The sequence below is a fragment of the Aedes albopictus genome, chromosome 3, assembly GCF_035046485.1.
Source record: "Aedes albopictus strain Foshan chromosome 3, AalbF5, whole genome shotgun sequence".
Lineage (NCBI taxonomy): Eukaryota > Metazoa > Arthropoda > Insecta > Diptera > Culicidae > Aedes > Aedes albopictus.
The window spans coordinates 169,586,353-169,600,083 of NC_085138.1; the positions used below are offsets into that span (position 1 = coordinate 169,586,353).

The 13,731-nt window shown below is 42.1% G+C and overlaps 1 protein-coding gene across 3 annotated transcripts in view; it reads left to right on the plus strand.

Annotated features, from left to right (window-relative positions):
• The window catches only part of LOC134292063 (GATA-binding factor A), a 223,808-nt gene that overhangs the window by 57,611 nt on the left and 152,466 nt on the right, over positions 1–13,731 (plus strand). The gene's annotated exons all lie outside the window — the stretch shown is intronic.

Below are 13,731 nucleotides of genomic sequence, written 5' to 3' on the forward strand. Positions count from 1 at the left end.
AAACACCAAAATGCTCTTCACGGACTGATCAGAGCAAGGAACTGACCACGGAGTACAAATTCGGCCACTTCTTCCGTTAACGACAATCAGGAAACGCTCGACTCACAGGTAATTGCTATTTATTCATAAGAAATAACGACTTTCTATATTAATTTTCTATTTACTTTTCTCTTCCACAGGTACAAACGAAACGAGTGCGACGACGTAACACGGCCGGCGGATGGACACAAGATAAAAAAAAATTGGAGGGGTTGTATATAGAGCTTCCAATCCCGGGACGGATTTCCCGGGAAATGAAATTTCCCGGGATTCCCGAATCCCGGGAAACGAATTTTTGTATCCCGGGTTTCCCGAATTTCCCGGGATTTTTTTTCTATTGTCAATTTTTTGTGAAGTGTTAAATGACCAATTTAAAATTGCGAGTCAATGATTGATTTATCAAGCTTCTTGATTAACGTTTTCCAAATCACATGACCTCTATGCAAATGTTATTTATGTTGATGTTATTATATAATTGCAGCTTAACGGAAACCTAACGCAGATAACAACCTCTTCATTATATGAAGGCATTGAAACTGATTTCAACCGTCAACGATTGTTCTGCAGTATTTCAGTGTATGAATTTAATCCTATAGTGCCAGCTGATCCACCAAAAACCCTTGCATGTAAGACGCTATACAGTCGGAGCCCTTTTTTATAGCTGACTTTCTACAAGGTCGTAGTGACTTATTTAGGAACAAATCCATTTGAACATTGCTACTAGATCATGACACAACAACCTGATACAGCGCTTGCTAATTAGTCGATTAGATAACAGCACGTATTGAGCACTTATTGGGCTTCAATGGGTTTTTACCCTTGCAGTTTTTATTTGTTGTTTTCTTTGGCAGGTCTCTCGTAAGTTATATTTTTTTGTATCGAGTGTTATACTGTTATGTATTCTTTACTTGTGTTATTGTATCTGTTCATTAAGTATGACAATGCGATTGTGAATTTTAGGAATGAATCTTAAGATTAAATTGAGCATCATTGGGGATGTTGTAAGCCTGTTGATGTACCCATCATTATCAATACAAAATTAACTACTTATAGCAATACGTCCATGCACATAATTCAAATAAAAATTTTAATATATAATACTGGCTCAATTCGTACATAAAATGCATTGACTATAAAATATGAACCTTCCTATCGTGAAATTTGCTAAATTGTGCACAGTCTACAATAAGAAATGGGAAAATATGATATCTGATTAACGATTTTCTTTAAAATAAATACATTTTTAACTAAAAATACAAAATTTCTTTGTTTCCCGGGATCCCGGGAAATCCCGGGAAATGGTTATATTTTTTCCCGTTTCCCGGGAAGCTGAATCCCGGGAAAATTGGAAGCCCTAGTTGTATACTAGACACGACCGCAAGTCTGACGTTGAATAACGTCCGTTTATGCATTAGTTTCGGAAATCAACCAATTAATCAATCATTAGTTTCGATTATTGAATGCTGTATTAACATTGATAAAGACTGTGATGTGAAATTTTTGTTTGGTTTAGTTTGATTGTAGACGGCAATTGATAGTGGAGTTTATTATTTATCATTATTTTCGATCCGATCCATTCCTTATGAACTTTGCCGTTCAATTTGAATAGGTCGTAAATTTGCTGGGATTCCTATACAGATAAGGCCTATTCAAATCGAACGTCAGAACTATTTAAACCTGTGTACTAGCCCAGCACTAGGTTTTCTTGGATCACCATTTATGGGCAGCCCAGGTACTGGTAGTCGTAACTAGTTTCTCTTTCATTAAACTATGTTGTTGCTCTCGAAATACAGTGAGTCAATTTGCAGAATAGTTTCAGCGGACCAACTGTAGTTTGCTAGACCTTTGAATTTCTTTGGATGCTAACAGGTAATTATTTTGCGAAGAAAATTGATGCAGATTTCAAATCCTCTTGCACAATTTCTCTGCTTTTGCAGGTTTATATATAGAAATCTAGAATGGACGCGACAAGACTTGTTCCGCGTAGTAGTTGGTTTTAAAATGTTTCCATAAACGAATTTGTCAAAACCATTTAACCGTTCATTTTATAAGTACTTAAACAGATGCAATCTAACAGATCATTCAAAAATGCAAATCATTTAGCTTTTGCTAATTGGTGGACTGGAATTACCAATATGTAATTATATAACTAAGATTTTCTAGATATCATACAGTTTTCTTCTGGATTGTGTGGCAAAAATGGGCACAGAAATGTTTAATTTTTGCGAACACAACACACATTGAAATTTGGCTGGGAAATATAATGGATGCTACAACAATCTAATATATTTCCACTATTCCGCTTGCAAAGTTTATGCTACGGTTTCAAGACTTAGTCGGTTTTGACATATTTGTGACCCGACGCGTCGTCTAAGAAAATTATTCGATTCACTCTTGTGAGGAACATTTTTGAAGCCCTTAGAAAGGCTGTTTAATTTCATTTGTTGTACAATAATCGTTCAATTGTTGCATGAGGTGAAAATCGGTAGCTATGCCAACCAAATCCAGAACGCCATCGGTGGCGTTGATTCCGATGGGGGTTTTGCGATGGCGATGCTGCGCAAACTCGGGGCAAAAGAAAGCCCTCGTTGTTGCCGCGCTCGCGCACCAGTTTGAACTGGCTGATTGCTCCACTGGCGCCGCGTACAACGATTCGAAGGAGAGCGTAACAGCCGACAACCACCGCGCTCGGCTTGCCAAAGCATACATACATACATTTATTTGTTCCACATCATTAAGACAAGACATAATCAACAATAGTACGCCACAATACTCGGTTTGTGGCTGCCGCTCTCCATCCTCGGTCACGCCCAATGCTCGCCAAGTCACGCTCCACCTGGTCCGCCCATCGTGCTCTCTGCGCTCCACGCCTTCTTGTGCCAACCGGATCCGTTGCAAACACCAGCTTTGCAGGGTTGTTGTCCGGCATTCTTGCAACATGCCCTGCCCACCGTATCCTTCCGGCTTTGGCCACCTTCTGGATGCTGGGTTCGCCGTAAAGTGCAGCGAGCTCGTGGTTCATCCTTCTCCGCCACACACCGTTCTCCTGCACACCGCCGAAGATCGTTCTTAGCACGCGTCGCTCGAAAACTCCGAGTGCTTGTAGGTCCTCCTCGAGCTTGCCAAAGCATACTGATGGAAAACGCAAGCGGAGAAACTGGCTAGCTCTCCTTCTATGTGATCCCCTCGACGGGTCAAGAAAGAATGATAGAAGATGAGAAGAAGCAGTTTGCTTTTATACGGCACAATGGCCTGGCTTCCCCTCTCGAACGTGATTGGTTAAATGTGAGGGGAGTAAAATTCAACGATGCCACACAAATTTATCTGCATTTTTTTTCTATAGCGGAGTATTAAAATATACTAAAATGATTATTATTAGCCATTTCCAAATCAGTATGTAGGCTTAGGATTACTTAATATTATAATGTTTAATAAAGATTGACAGTATATAGTACAAAAGTCATGTATTTTTGACTAAAATTTCTAAAGGTTACAGATATTTAAAATTCTAAAATTCTTATTGAAATTTGGCAACGCTGGTTAACATTTTCATTTTCCAGCAAACCTGCCATTTTCAAAGTTGAAGAAAATTTAAGCAGATTTATTATGCGCGTATGCAGTTTATGCTTTTGTCACCGTATCTTGAATTAAGAATAGATTCGACATCAAACGGTTAAAATATTCCCAGTTGTTGCCATGCCCATTCGCTATCGCACTGGGAAAATGTTAATAAGCCACCGCCGCTGCTGCTAGGTTGCTGGCAGTGCTTGTACCGCGTTCGGCGGTGCTCTCGAAGTAGGTTTCAAGATGTTTGCACTTGCGTTTCTTCAGTTTCTAGTGGAATTCGAATCAACTCTTTCGTGGAATTTAAAATTGTAGCCCTAATAAGGGCTGTTCAATTTTGATTTCACAACACCAAACCGCGTTGCTGCGGTGTCGTCGGCGCCCATCCGCTTCCGAACTGGGGAAATGATAAATTATTCCACCACCGCCGCTGCTGCTCGGTTGTCGTCGGTGCGTCCGTCCGTCTACCGCGTGAGAATGCTGAGCGAAAATGCAAACCGAGCTGTGCTCCTCCCTCTCTGATCCGGTGAACGACTCCGCTCGAGCTGCCGCGCGCGAAGACGCACCGCACCGACCACCGCGCTCGGCTTGCCAAAGAACACTAAATGAAAACGCAAACGAAGCAAACTGCACAGCTCTCTGCCGATGCGTTCCCCTCGAGGTGTTGATGAAGAATGAAGGAAGAGGGGAAGAAGAAATAGCTTTTATACTGCCAGGCGCTCGACGGAAAAGTCCAAAACTGCGCTCGAACGTGATTGGCTGGATAAAACATGGGTTCACTTTTCCTAAATTTTCAATAGTTCGCTGTTGAAAATCAATAGTTGTTATTAATTGACATAATTGCTGGAAATATTTGCGTCTGATCGGTGCTAAAATTTTTAAAATTCGTTCATAAATGACTGAGTTATTAGCGTTCAAAAGCTGACCACTTTTCGTGACGCGGCCGATTTTTGGATTTTCTGAAGTTACACCCCTATATGTTGCCGAAGGACGTTATTCAACGTCAAAAATCTTACAAACAAGCAAGAAAGTCCGAATGTTTCCAATTAGAAATAAAGAATTTTTCCGAGATGAACTAGCCTAGGGCTAAAAATCTCGTTAATACAGATAAAAAAAAAAAAAAAATAAAGAATTGTTAGTCTGGGGTCAGATGGACCCCAGGTTTTGACCTGAACACCGGAAAGCTAGAGCGTGGGCTATCGGTTCACAAGGTCGGCTTACGTCGAGGGGCTAATCATGGCTCAATGAATGGCAACACCAATTTTACAGTTTTAACCTTAGTTTATTAATTCTACTCACAAATACTCTGGGTGGGTGTGTGTATTGGAGGGTTGGCCGGCCGGCGTCGATGGTGGTGCTGCTGCTGGGGGATCGTGGGTGGCGAACGACTGAAAGACGGACGATGTATCTAGCGGTGACTTCGGCCTCCTCACAATGGGCTAGATGAGACCACGTAGTTGTGGGATTAGAGGGGATCTTCGAAGACTAGAATGCCCTTTTCCCGTCGGGAACAACCTGTGTTCGACGTGTCACCTGGGCTCTCTCGTCTAGGGCGTTTTGGTCACAATGCTTGAACTTAGACCCGGGCGAGCTTTGGCCTTTAGGTTGGGGGTCGAGGCCAAGGATTACAGGGTCCTGATTCGCTTAATCAAGACTTATTCCGTTGTCTCGGGATACTTATTCCCAAGCTTCCAAGATCTAATAGGTCAACTTCAATTTATCGAGGTGGATCTCTGACTTTTTTTTCTTCAGTCAACAGCTAACTTCTATCACCACAAGAAAGAGATCGAAGCTTCTATCCCGATTTGCCCGTCAAATACCCTTCGCGATATTCCCCTTTTCCTCTCGGAATCGTCCCGAGAGATACATTATCTCTGCGCTCCACGCCTTCTTGTGCCAACCGGCTCAGTTGCAAACACCAGCTTTGCAGGGTTGTTGTCCAGCATTCTTGCAACATGCCCTGCCCACCGCTTCCTTCCGGCTTTGGCCACCTTCTGGATGCTGGGTTCGCCGTAAAGTGCAGCGAGCTCGTGGTTCATCCTTCTCCGCCACACACCGTTCTCCTGCACACCGTCGAAGATCGTCCTTAGCACGCGTCGCTCGAAAACTCCGAGTGCTTGCAGGTCCTCCTCGAGCATGGTCCATGTCTCGTGCCCGTAGAGGATCACCGGTCTTATCAGCGTTTTGTACATGGTGCATTTGATGCGTGGGTGAATCTTTTTCGACCACAGTTTCTTCTGGAGCCCGTAGTAGGCCCGACTAACGCTGATGATGCGCCTCCGAATTTCACGGCTCACGTTGATGTCAGCCGTCAGTAAGGATCGGAGGTAGACGAATTCCTCCACCACCTCGAAAGTATCCCCGTCTATCGTAACATTACTACCCAGACGGATCCGGTCGTGTTCGGTTCCGCCTACCAGCATTTACTTTGTTTTTGAGGCATTCACCACCATTCCGACCTTTGCTGCTTCGCGTTTCAGGCGGGTGTACAGCTCTGCCACCGTTCCAAATGTTCTTGCAATAATGTCCATGTCGTCCGCAAAGCACACAAATTGACCGGATTTTGTGAAAATCGTTCCCCGGCTGTTGAGCCCGACATGTCGCATCACACCTTCTAGAGCGATGTTGAAGAGTAGGCATGAGAGTCCATCAGCTTGTCGCAGTCCCCGGCGAGATTCGAATGACTGAACTGGATAGTTCACCCGAAATCCTTACGCAGTTTTGCACACCGTCCATCGTTGCTTCAATCAGTCTAGTCAGCTTCTCAGGAAAGCCGTTTTCGTCTAAGATTCTTCATAGCTCTGCGTGGTTGATACTGTCGTATGCCGCTTTGAAGTCAATGAACAGGTGATGCGTTGGCACCTGGTATTCACGGCATTTCTGGAGGATTTGCCGTACGGTGATGATCTGGTCCGTTGTCGACCGGCCGTCGATGAAACCGGCTTGATAACTATTTATTAATATCCTTACTCTATCACAACAATAACTTCCCACGAACTCATTCATTTTAGGTGACAGACGACGGAAGATGATCTGGGATAGCACTTCGTAGGCAGCATTCAATATCGCCCTGAAGTTCTCATAATCCAAATGGTCACCTTTCTTGTGTATGGGGCAGATTACCTCTTCATTCTACTCCTCCGGTAGCTGTTCGGTTTCCCAGAACCTGGCTATCAGCCGATGCAGACAGGTAGCCAACTTTTCTGGGCCCATCTTAATGAGTTCAGCTGCGATACCATCCTTACCAGCTGCTTTGTTGGTTTTGAGATGGTGAATGGCATCCATAACTTCCCTCAGCGTGGGAGTTGGTCCATTTCCGTCCTCCGCTGTACTGGCGTCGTCGTTTCCTCCGTTGCCGTGGGCTCCCGTGCCTACGTTCTCCACGCCGTTCAAGTGCTGATCGAAGTGCTGCTTCCACCTTTCGATCACCTCACGTCCGTCCGTCAAAATGCCTCCGTCTTTATCCCTGCATATTTCAGCTCGCGGCACGAGGCCTTTGCGGGATGCGTTGAACTTCTGATAGAACTTCCGTGTTTACTGGGAACGGCACAGCAGTTCCATTTCTTCACACTCCGCGGCGCTTTTTCTCCCGAAAGAGGCGGGTCTGCTGTTTCCGCTTATGTTTGTAACGTTCCACGTTCTGTCGAGTCCCTTGCTGCAGCATTACCGCCCTCGCTGCGCTCTTCTTCTCCAAAACCGTTCTGTGCTCTTCGTCGAACCATTCGTTCCGTCGATTCCATTCCACGTACCCGATGGTGCTTTCGGCTGCGTCGTTGATAGCTGCTTTCGCTGTACTCCAGCAGTCTTATAGAGGGGCCTAATTGAGCTCGCCCTCGTCTGGCAACGCGGCCTCGAGATTCTGCGCGTATGCTGATGCGACATCCGGTTGCTTCAGTCGCTCTAGGTTGTACCGTGGCGGTCGTTGGTACCGTAGGAGTCGATGTTGGCGCCACGATAGGTCCTGACGTCGATAATGTCGGAGAAGTGTCGTCCGTCAATCAGAACGTGGTCGATTTGAGATTTCGTCTGCTGTGGTGATCTCCAGGTGTAACGATAAGGGAGGCTGTGTTGGAAAAAGGTGATACGTATTGCCATATTTTTGGAGGCGGCGAAATCAATTAGTCGTAGGCCGTTTTCGTTCGTCTACTGGTGGGCGCTGAACTTATCAATCGTCGGTCTGAATTCCTCCTCCTGGCCTACCTGAGCGTTCAAATCTCCTGTGATGATCTTGACGTCGTGGTTTGGGCAACGATCGTACTCGCGTTCGAGCTGCGCGTAAAATGCGTCCTTGTCATCATCAGTACTTCCGGAGTGTGGGCTGTGCACGTTTATTATGCTGAAGTTGAAGAATCGGCCTTTGATCCTCAACCTGCACATTCTTCCGTCGATCGGCCACCTCACGCGCCTCTGCATATCACCCATCACGATGAAAGCTGTTCCCAGCTCGCGTGTGTTGTTTCAGCTTTGGTCCTCCTCTCCTCTTCTTGGCGTAACGTCCTCACTGGGACAAAGCCTGCTTCTCAGCTTAGTGTACTATGAGCACTTCCACAGTTATTAACTGTCCGAGCAGAAGGGAATAGCAACAGCATAATAAAATGTGTTATTTTGGAAAAATAACTGAGTAGCGGAAAGAGTTATTTTCATGTTATTTACATAACATATCCTATTATAAACTTATCTGTCATAAGCGGCAAAATAACAAAAATTATAACAAAAAAATGTTCCTGGAAGACCTGTTTAATAACATGTTTTGTTGGTTTCAATAACAACTTAATAACAGCGAATTTTAAAAATATTTCAATAACAAATTTTGATATGAATACGTTATTGATAACAATCTGAAAACAAAACTTGCTTTTTATTCTGTTGCGGATAGGAGCTCCTCCAAAGTCCCATATGCATTCAATGGGATACGCAACAATAGCATCTATTGTTAAATGTTTCATTCATAATTGGGACGCTATTATTGTCGCAAGCGATTTATTATCGAAAACAGAGAGAAACAATAGTTTTCGTTTATTTTCCAAACAACTTACGATGAAAAACTACCGTCCTTTTGAAACCCTTTATTAGGTGGTTCATTGTTTATAAGATTAATTTACATTATTACCTCATTGATTGACACATTTATCCAAGTGAATCCAAGTGGGCTCGATGCAGTGAAATCAATTTAATGAAATGCCTAAAAATAATCAATGGAGTTCTTGATGACTTATTTTTTTACATTTTTGTCGAAAATGTGTTGTCCGTTCTTGAGTTCCACCAGTTGATCCAAAATGTTAGTAATGTCAGTAAGAAGAGGAACTGATGACAAAATAATATTTTCTCTTACAGTTCCTCACGGAATGCTGTGAACAACGAACATCTCGAATGGTGTAGTTTTGATTGCAAAGCTAGTTATGTTGTAATATTACAGTCTCAATGACACAATAATAACTAAACTTGTGCTACAACAGAACATGTTATTGAAATGTAATTTAAAGAAAATATATCAAGAGCACGATCATAACAAAATAAGATTGCCCAACCAATGCCTAAAAAATTCAGCCCAATGATGTTCAATCAGAGCGAAAACGAACACAAACAAACGAATGCAGTCTCCCATCAACATGACGCCGAGAATGAACATGACAAAGAGAAAGCAAGACAATGACAGGGACGCCTCGTAGTGTAATCAACTGTAGCTGAAGTTCTGTTTTGATCTTCAGCCCGAGCTCGGTGAATGTGAATATGAATTTTTTAGTTTGGAGATGACTTTTTGTGATTTTAGGCTATTTAAGGCACGCAAATGTCGACATTTTGCCCTAATTATATTTATTATGCTTGCTTTAGGTGAATGGTATCCACCAGCAGCACTTTTTGCTTTTAAAATGTGCTTAAACCAAAAAATATCAATTGAAGATGAATATGCTGACTTTGAATATCAGTGGGTGGTTGAAATTCAGCAGACAGCGAGGTAATGAATTTTTCATCGCTTGAACTTCAGAGAGTGGCACACGGGTTGTCGCGACGATAATCAAAACAAAAACAAATCTACGACGCAGGAGCCCCTGGGCGTCGGTAAGGATGACTGTAATTTGACAAATTAAGACACTGTGCCCAACAGAACATGTTATGGAACGGTGATGACTTAATAAGTTAATAATAACAAACCGAGATATAAAAACAAGTTTTGTGATTCCGTTGTTATTATTTTGATATTTTCCTCTGCTCGGGTGAGAGCTTTCTCTGCCAATGACCATTTTGCATGAGTATATCGTGTGGCAGGCACGCTGTGGTAGATGGTATGATTAATTCTAAACGATCGCACCATGGATCCTGTCCAACACACCTCCTTCAGCGCTACGATGCCGAACCCGTGGTCCTTCAGTAGATCGGCGAGTATGCGGGTGCTCCCAATGAAGTTGAGAGATCGGCAGTTCCACGTACCGAGTTTCCAATCGCAAGTCCTTTTTGTTCGCTGGGGTCGTTGCCGTTGGTCTCGGTTCGTATTATTCTGTTGCTGATGTTCCGTTACAATGTTTTTTTTTACGGCCGGCTTGTAGGGCCTGACACCAACCCCCTACTTTCCGGAGGACCATAGTGCACAGTTGAGCTTAGAGTCCTTCCCTGGCACTCGGCCAATTTGAGTATACTTTTCCTATTATTTTTACTCGGCATCATGATAAGGGATTTTATGATCCAACGGTAACAGAATCTTTTTCGAGGGCATTGAAGGGAATATCATGGGTTAACGGTGGTATGTCAGGGGGTTTCGGAGAATTTCAAAGCTTTTCATAGGATTTACATAAGTCTTAAGGCGAAACTGGATCACGGCGTGTACATGGGAAAAGTTTATAACAAAAAAATAGGCATCGTCAAATTTTTCGCTATTCAAAAATAGAGGCTTTCAGCTTTCATTTGCAGGGTCCCTCAAAAAAATCCACCGAGGGATCCCGAACAACTTTTTCAGAATACAGTTTTTCTCCATACAAAATGCACGGTTCCAAATTAATCCCTATTTCTACTTAACAAACATACCCAATTTTTGTATGAAAAAGTTCCCCCGATGGAATATTTCGATGTTGGGCTTGAATGAAAGCTGGTAGCGTCAACTTTCACGTAGCGTAAAAATTAGCGATGCCCATTTTTTTGTAATAAATTTGTTCTACCAGACACACCGTGGGATCCATTTCCTCACTTTTTGGTGGCCACTTGGGCCACTTGGGCGGTGGCTTCTATATTCGTCTGTTTTCCACTACAACTCAGTCAATTTTGAACCAATTGACTTGAAATTTACTGCTAGATACTATACCTATCTCACCGCATTTCAAAAATTGTGCCAATTAGTTCAAATTTGACTGAGTTATAGCGAAAAACAGACGAAAATAGAAGCCACCGCCCAAGTGGCGCGATTCCCTACTGCAACATGCGCTGCCGACCTATGCGTCCAGCTTTGATCACTTTTAGGATGTTCGCCCCGTAGTAGAGTGCAGCGAGCACGTGGTTCATCATTCGCCGCCACACACTGTCCTCCCGTACACCGCCACAGATCGTCCTTAGCACGCGTCGGTCGTAAACTCCGAGCATAATTGCTTGTCCTGTTTTGGTTCGTTGCATAACACCTTCCAGGACGATATTGAATAGTAGGCAGGAATGTCCATCACCTTGTCGCAGTCCTCGTCTGGATAGTTCCCGGAGCGTCCAATTATGGAATCCGGACCCGTCAAACGCGGCGACTCTCGCTTTCTTGTCCATACCTGGACCCATAGCCTGTTGGAGCTATCACACAGCGGAACACACGACAGTGGGACGAGAATGGAATATTTCCGGACCGGAGTAAAAGTAAATCACTTGCTTACAGTATGACGAACACGAACGAATGATTTTATTACTATTACCGTGGGTACACAGTCATGGATCACTTAGTGGTGTTTTTTACCTTCAAAATTCAATAAAAAATCAAAGAAAACATAGACAACGACTTCGAAAGCACCATTGGCTATGTTTTGATTCGAACTTTTGATTACCGATCCATTTGAAGTATAATGATAAGTCATTTTTCCGTAAAAAAGGAATATTTCACTGTTTACCAAATGCCCTATTATGGATCAGCTCCACAGAGTCGCATATATTATGGATAAATTTTTGCCATATTATGGATTAGTGGGTAATTCCTCAAAAATCCAACTCTAATATTAAATTTGCGTTGGTAAGGCTAAACTACGCAGTGTATTGCTTATCTTATTGATGGAGTACTCGATATTACAACAGAAATAAAAAGAAAACATAAAAATGATTCGAATCCATGGTCTTTGCAAGAGGTACGACACAAGGGTTTAGTAATGTTCTACATCTTAAGTGTTATTATTGCCATTTTGCGTTTCAAGACACCTGGTTTTCAAGGTCCTTTGTTTTCAAATGGTGCTATTGACACTTTGAGTTAAAAATATTGTATCAAGAGCGTTAAGCGGAGCAAAAATCTGTATTTATATAAAAAGATCCATTGACGCTATAAAACGATCAGTTTTTGGGTCGCATTATGGATCACCGTTGAAAGTCACATTATTTTAGTATTTGAATCCCAGAGTCAAGCAAAACTTCACTAAATAGATACAAACATATCTTATCTAAGGTGTACAGGCGATTTTTATATCAAAATCGATGGATTTCGACACTGTTAAGGCTTACCACTGCATAAGTAGCTTCTTATGAAATTCTGCTATTTTCCGGCAGACAACTCTATCGTTACATTATAATACATTCGACTTTCACATTAAGCTTTTGCAAATCACTTTTTATCTCAGAAAACAAATAAGTTATTGCCATAAAAATGAATTTCGTGCCAAAATATAGCGCATATAGTTCATCACTGGACTATCGCACTAGTTTTTACAAGTGCGAAAGCGCAAATAAAAGTGCGCGATTGCATTAAATCAACTCGGTGTCTTCAGAGCACTTATTCAGCATAGATTAAAGAAATGGTACGCCGAAGACATCAACTTAATTTGATGAAATCGCGCAGTTTTATTTACGTTTTCGCACTTATGAAGACTGAGTGCGCAGTCCAGGTGAACTAAATGCGGTATATATGTTTTGAGCAAGATATTCGACATCAAACATCAAAGTGATTCATAACTGTGTATGGACGGTACATTCAACACTATAAACAATAACAATGCTCGACCTCAAAACATGTTCACGGTATATCTACTTATTTACTCATCGCACAGTGGGAAAAAATATGTATAAAACGCGAATAAATTCAATATCTCTGATCGGAGTGGATGGATTCGAATGAATTTTTTACGCGAACTGCCAAAATCTCTACAATTTCAGATAAGTAGGGTGTCATTCGCCGCACGATGCTGGAAATCGGTGTATCGGGCCCGTTTTACCCCACTATCTCTCTTTTTAACCTTTTTCGAAAAATCCTGGAGTGCAAAATAAATTATTTATTTGATTCGTGTTTGTGTAAAAACTTCCGTAGTATAGAATGGAGCTGATTTGGTTCACCGCACGGCCTTAAAAATTGAAATATCTTCAAATAATTATATCCCCTATATCTTTGAAATTTCATATGCATCTCCGCCCGGAGTAGAACGCAATCCTTGAGAGCAGGACCAACACTATGTCAAATTGCCGATAGTATGAAAAACAAATATTAGTTGAATAAGTAATTTATTTTGTACGCCAGTCGGGAATAGATGAGGATTTTCTCACAATGGTGTGAGTGAGAGAGAGTGGGGTAAAACGAGCTTGATACACTGATTTCCAGCATCGTGCGGCGAATGACACCCTCCTTATCTGAAATTGTAGAGATTTTGGCAGTTCGTGTCAAAAATTCATTCGAATCCATCCACTCCAAGCAGAGATATAGAATTTATTCGCGTTTTATACACGCAGAAAAATAAATTGTAAACATAATTAAATTCTAGTTCAAATCAACCGATTTTTCAGTTTACTATAGCGACAAACTGATTTCTAGTTTAAACTGAACTGTTGCAACTGTTTGATAATACAAATGTTTTCATTTGACGAAATGTTTGACAGTTTGTTAGAACAAACAGAGATTTGGTAGTTTCAACATAAAATAACAGATTGTTTTAAACGACTTCACTTTTGTGACTAACAAAGCCGGAATGTGAT